Source organism: Mesitornis unicolor, unplaced genomic scaffold (assembly GCF_000695765.1).
Source record: "Mesitornis unicolor isolate BGI_N332 unplaced genomic scaffold, ASM69576v1 scaffold15985, whole genome shotgun sequence".
NCBI lineage: Eukaryota > Metazoa > Chordata > Aves > Mesitornithiformes > Mesitornithidae > Mesitornis > Mesitornis unicolor.
Genome location: NW_010187645.1, coordinates 30422 through 37500, shown reverse-complemented (window position 1 = coordinate 37500; position 7079 = coordinate 30422).

Sequence of the window (7079 nt, the reverse complement as noted above, 5' to 3'; positions counted from 1 at the left end):
GAGACGGTTTACAGGTACTAATTAAATCTCTAACCTCTGTGAAATCGTACATTTTGAAAAACTGAATCAGAATTAAGGAATGCACATATTAACAGGATTATCCTCTCTCCTAATTTATCTCCTTCTGTTTGTTTATCCTCAGGGAACATAATCTTCTGTTGCATCAAGCCACTCTCATTTTCCCTGTGTCAGCAGCAGAATAATAATTCCCTCCTCCTCCTCCACTCCTGCCTCCCACAAGCACAGGCAAGGATGAAGAAGAGTGGATCAGACTGTGTGCATCAGCATTAATGCTCCATGCAGCTATTTTCCTAGCAGCAGAGGAGACTGAAAGAAAGATGCAAGAGAGGTGCGCAATATGCTACCTGTTCTGGGCAGCCCAGCGTGACAGGGAGTAATTAAACAGATTTTGCTTCCTAGAGTAATATGAAGGTAGAAGATGCAGCTATAATAGCCTTTCTTTAGCACTTCTCTTGCTGTCATGGTTAGGTCCCTATTTTGCTCGATGCTGTCCGAAGACAAAAGGCAGCACTGAACTCTCCCGTCCCACATGGCAATGTGAGAAGTGTTGCTGCACATACAAGGATCCTTGGAGGTATCAAGGAGAACATGCTTAGGGATTTACATGAATCATACACATTCATTTGTATATAAACAATAGGTACATGTGTTATAGTAGAGGATATCCCTTCTGAGCACAGAAAAAAAATGTGAGCATCATCAGGAACTGAAAGTAGAAGAAGGTAGCATAGAGGAAAGGATAAAGAAATTATTTTTTATTAAATAGAATAGGCAAAATGGTAATGAGAAGCTTTATGCTTTTAAAGGAAAACCTGAGTGGAACTCTATAGGGATTAGTACTTGAACTTGGCCATAGATGCCAGAATAAAAATCTTCAATCTGATTTTGATGTACTATAGAAGGATGCCAAAACACAGAAAAGAATATGCCCTCTTGATAAATCATGCAAAAACTGAGTAGAAGCTGTTGTTAAGGCAGTTTAATATGAATGGAATGCACCAGGAAAATTTTACGAGACTGTACTAAGTAGCAACCGATGCCTCCAAAAGGATTAGCCAAAGAAAATAAGTTGCAAAAGGCAAATACACACAGAACATAATTTTAACTTTTTCAACAGAAGTACAAGCTAAAAAGCCTGATGAGATTGTTAGTCTGCAAGAGGGTTTTTTTAAGTGTTACATTTAGTTGTAGTCATTGTAATGTCAAAGAGAAATATCAAAGCACCTGAAAAGTTACCAAAAAGGTTAGCAGCATTGCAATAAGCAAGGTAATAAAGCATGATTAACTCATTTGCTTATTTTTAATATTCAAAATACTGCATCAAAAATATTTCAAAAACAGTAGTTCATGCCAGTCATCTCTCCTGTTCCCTCCCTTTAATCCGTGTTCCACCATAAAAAGCTGTAGACAACAGGAAAAAGCCCTTAGGTGTTCTTGCTGGAGTACCAGATTTAGCTACCATTTTTTACACATCCCTAATATTTAGATATACAGTCTAAATCTCATTTGGGGCTGCAGACCTATAGAGAAATACTAAAACTTAATAACAATTGCAAGCATCTACAATTGTAGACAGCAAAACTAACTGCATAGAGCTTAGCTCAGTGCAAAACAAGTATTTCATTATCTGAAGATTAGCAAGAAGCATCTAATACAAGAGAAACAAAGAAAATAATTCATCATTCTCTTGCCCAGCACTACTATTTAAATTTCTAGTCTTTTACGGGAGGTTCAAAAATGAAAAATGAACATGCACACAGTTTCTCAACTATGTGGGCCACTGTTGACCCTCCTTCACACAACTAAAATTTAGCAGACAGGTTCTAGCACAATTCCCATCGTGCCTGAATGAGGCTTCAAGTCCCAGAATTAAAACTTCATCTCAATCACACAGTGCAAAAACAGGATTAATTTTTGTCTGGTATTAAAAAGGTGACAGAGCTGCATATTTAACACTCACAGAGGCCATCACAACCTCATTTTCTTCAGAATCTTCCACTCTATGCAGAAGAGATCAGCAACCAGGAAACAGGCTGGTATGGTTCTACAGGAGAAAACACTCAAAGGGATGAACATTTATAACATCCCTTTAGAAAAAGAGAAGGTAAAATCCCAGAAGAACCATTCTGTCTGCTCTAAGTAGAATCCACAGACAGTACCAAAATGAACAACAATATCAAAACCCCAAAAGCTTAACATTTGTGTGGGATAGCAAGAGTCATAAATAGAACCAACAGTCCACCTTGGCATCACAGCTTTTCATCTCATCTATTTTGATAGAGCAACATGCACACAAATTCATGACCAACAAAACCAGATGTGTGGCCAACCTGCCCATAAACTACAACAAGCAATTAGCCATACGCCACTATGTTTGCGATTTTGCTAGTTGGACCGAATGTCTCTCTCCGGAAAGTGTGAAATATTCGTGCATTCTACCTTAACTCCACAGCAAAATGCAAGTATCTTTACACGGTATGGTAGAATAGATATGTAACAGCTGAAACCCTTCTATTATAACAGAAAAAAAAGAACCTTTGAAGATAAAATAAACCAGGAATTTTTAATATTATTGTTTACATATTTCTGCAGCATTAGTACAACCATAAAAAATATCAATCCCTTTTTAACAAAAACAAAATACTTAAAACATTTTAGTCCTTTATTATTTTCTTCACCATGTTACCCTCAGATAGGTTCTGCAAAGCAAAAAAAACACTGTGACATGTTTTTTTGCTAAACAGTGAAGGCAACAAGCATATTACTTTAAAAAAAATCACAGAGGTATGCATTTAAACTGCATTGCTCAACAGGTATGGGTTCAAGTGTTCTGCTTAATAAAAGGCTTGCTTCTTAGAAAACCAGCTGCAGAAGCCTAAAGTCAGGCAAGTAAATTTCTGCTGATGCATTCATTAGTCCTTTCCTGTTAGGTAAGAAAATAAAAACATTGTAAAGACAGAAAAATTAAATGAAAAGCATTAAAATGGGGTGGAACAGCGTAACATACCTATTCCTAAGCATTGCTGGTTTAACTAAGATCTGAAGATGTAGCAGCAATGCCATATGCCAATCCCAAGCAGTAGGGGTTTATTTTCATTTATAATATTTTAAAAGTATCTAGTATTTAAAAGTATGAATGTAACAAAAGGTTAAAATACAATAGCAACATATAGCCAGAAAGAAATCTCAGGCAAGCAATTTTAAAAGAAACCCGTCTCCAGTATTTTCTGCTGGAGAGTTGCCCAGCTGCGAGTTTTAATTTTACCTGTTTTGGGTACAGTCTATGACAGGACAACTGATACAGCTTTACCAACTTTAATCAGAAATAAATGCTTAAAAAATAGGACTGATGACTGCATTGAACATTTCTGAACAAACTTTTGAACCTTGTCCCTTAAAGTTTCATCAGTGGTGTGAGACCAAGAATTTGTTTTGATAATCTGAACCACCATCAGAGTGCATTGCTTCAGATATGTCTGTGCTTTCTGCAAGCGCTTCGGCATTGAATCTTGCCTCTCGATACAGTAAACAGCCCACATAATCTATCCTTCAGCTTCTCCTTTAAAATATATGCTTATTTTTAAGCACATCTAACTCTATATCCATAAAGTAACAAAGCATTTTCTGCTGCCCAATCATGTTCACTGTTAACTCTCGAAGCTTTTATTCGGCACTGAAAAGGCAAAGCAGTAAAATCACGCAAAATGACAACTGCTAGAAAAGCAGTCTAAATTAGAAAGATACAGAGCTTCCATTTAAGGAGTCTCTTCATGATAAGGCCTTTCCCAGTCCTATTTCCTGTTTAGGGATCCTCTTAACATAATTCTATTATTACTCCTCTGCAAAACAGATAGTACATCTTTTTCAGAGAACTAGATTTAACAATGCCCTCCAGCCTAAAATGTAATGCACTTCTCAGTATTCTCAAATGTGCTTGATGCCACTTATGCAATGAATTCAAATCCTTGCTATTTAATTAAAAGTCATACTTCTTTATGTATGAAATAATTCTAAGTTTAGTGCAGAAATATTTTTTAAGAGATACTATTTTTATCATTATTTTTATTGTTTCAGGATGAGCAAATATGCAATCATATGGTTTAAATTTACAAATCTTTACATGCACCAAATGCTGCACTTTAATGAAACAAAACACATTTTCACATTTAATTGTACTGAATGACAACTTAAGGAGACCCAGTATAAAATAACTCATGTACCTCTTTTTTCCCTGCTAACTGTAACTATTTCAACTTAAGCAATTTTGCACAAAACCAAATTAATCTTTTTCCTTTAATGTAAAGGTATCTAAAGTAAAAACTTGCCCTGGTCTTCCTTTTTTTTTAAAAAAAAAAAAAAGAAAGAAAAAGAAAGCGTGCATTTTGCCTACAAACAGAATCGGGAGGGTAACAAAGTTAATTATTTCTCATAATCAGTAATTATGATTAGATAAGAGAGTCTTTGGTAATGAACTGCTCTAATGACAGAGGACCTCCATCCTAAGAAATATAATAGTACATTAACATAACTGTGTATGCAAAGTACATAGAACCGCTGCCACAGTTAACTTGTCATTGAATGATTAAATAGGAATTCATAATTAGAAAAATCCACAGTGTAATTTATTGGCCCTCCTGACAGTTCTGGTTCATTAGCAGTTGATTACCAAACAGTGACCTCTAGTGGCCTACGGTTTTTTCATGTTACCTTGTTTCTCTTGGCAGTTTTACCTGCAATTTAACCTAAAAAAAAAACCCAGAAAGGCAATTTCAGGAATTTAAAATGTTTCCCTTCAAAATTCCCTTTTTTTACTTCTCTTAAAGCATACAGTGTGTTAATTGCTTCAGAAAAAGGTCTCCTTTTCTGTAACCATTTATATAAAAGTATAAAAAATTACATGTAAGTGAAAAAGCTTCAACTTCTCAGTTTTAAAATTAATACTGAGGTTAATGTGGTTCTTATGCTACCTAATATTTCTATACTGATTAAACATAATGTCTTATAGGAAAAAATATATATATTAAAAAAATCACTTTTCCAGTGTCAGTTACAAAGACCTGGAGAAGCTCATACTTCAAGTACGCCTTCGTATTGTAACGTGAAGTTCCTCTAAGTGTTGCCTTTGAACAACAGTCACTTTTGCACTAAAACAAATTATAATGACTCAAATGAAGAAGGCAGAGGACAGAGAGGGAGAAAACTCCTCAATTCTCTGCTCCAGGTAGGAGAAAAAAGCCCAACATTTTGTATAAATTGCTAAACACATGCCTTGCGATACTCTTAACTCAATTTTCATTTTTAAAGAAGGCAACTTAAATTTACGTAAGATTTGCATTTAACTGCAAAATCTTTTAAGCATTACAGAGTGGAATTTCCCCTCATTCAGCATAATTAATCTACTGTTAAGCTATTTAGACAGTCCTATTTTAAAATTTTCCATTCTGATAGGTATGCTTTTTCTTGTACAAGGACAGTGGTTTGTTTGGGGTTTTTTTTGAGTATGTTTTTAACAGGAAGTAGCATATCTGAAAATAATAGAGAAGCCCCTGAAACAGAGTATTAAATAAAAACCCATACTCAGTAAATACAAGTAATTTAGACTTCAGTTGTTTTCACTTTGCATCTTCTTCTTTCTCCAAGACTAATGTTTTAGAAATCATGCACATGTATTTTTCTTCGCTTTTGTCTAACACGGAACTGGCTACAAAAATGATGCCCCTTTATCAGAGAGAAGCTACAAAATAAACCACATAATCCTGTTTTATACATAAACAGATTTTTTCAGAGAGAACTATTCCAGTATCCCAAATGGGGAGAAGTCCATCATCCTTGTATGCTGGAAACAGCTTTAACAATTGCTATAAACCGAGAAATTAATAGCTACAGGATAGAGATCCTCACCCTGGTTTTCGTGTGTGTTTGTGCAGATGTGTGCACACACACACAGTATTCTCGCTGTTTGTAGAGATGATTTAATATAGTGACTCGATAATGAGCTGTGCTCCCCGCAGCAAGTGAATCACCATTTAATGCTATTATCAACAGTTCATGACCCACCGGCATGAAATGTCAGCCTGATTAATCTGAACACTACTGACCTCAGAGAGGAAAAGGTACCTTATTGTCAGAATTTAATATATAATAAAACCATACACAGAACATAAATACCTCATCAAGGAAAGCCATTAACAGAAAATCTACTTTATTTTGCTCTACTGTTTCTTTTTAAACTTGATAAGGCATAATTTTTTAAAAATATATTTTTGTCTAGTCAAGCAGGAAGCAATCCATTAGGACCTATTATTTTGATGTACAGTGAAACATTTCAAAATGGCTGTCCAAGTACAAACCCCAGGTTGACACAAGTAAGAAAAAAACCAGAATATGCTAGTGTAAGACTAGCTACTGTCAATTCATATCAGGAAAGGATCAGAAATTGTCCTTGCTTTTCTAAGGTCAATGAGGCAATAAAAATACCAATCTGTAAAATAGGAAACAGTTCATATGAGTGATGTTGTATCGCTTATAGAAGAAAGCTACCTTGGCTTATTAAGACCAATACACTTCCAGATGATTAGAAATTTGTGCCAGTTATATTAATGAATATAAGGTGAAAACCCTCACGTTTTATTGCATTTACAGTGAAGATTTTTTCTTATGTAATTTAGTACCATGATACAGCCCCACTCAACATATTTTTTAGAACTTTATCTATTCTACCTGGAGAAACCATGAAAACAAGAAAAATCTTGCCTTTTACCAGTCACAATGAGGATAGTAAAATTTTGCTGGATTTTCTCCACATCTCTCTTTCATTTAACCTGGCTAGGAGTCTTACAAAAAATGCAGAACTTTTAAGCCAGCTTTTCAGGATTCTATACATCACGGTATATAAATAACCCAGACTGAAGCCGATAGGACTACATGGCATTTACCTGTCAAACTATAGTAACTGACACAAGCATAGTAACTACTATGGTTTATTGTTAAAACGTACTACTGCAAAATAGGTGAAAACTGCTGCGGTTACTTTTAAAATTAAAACTGCAATGGTTTCA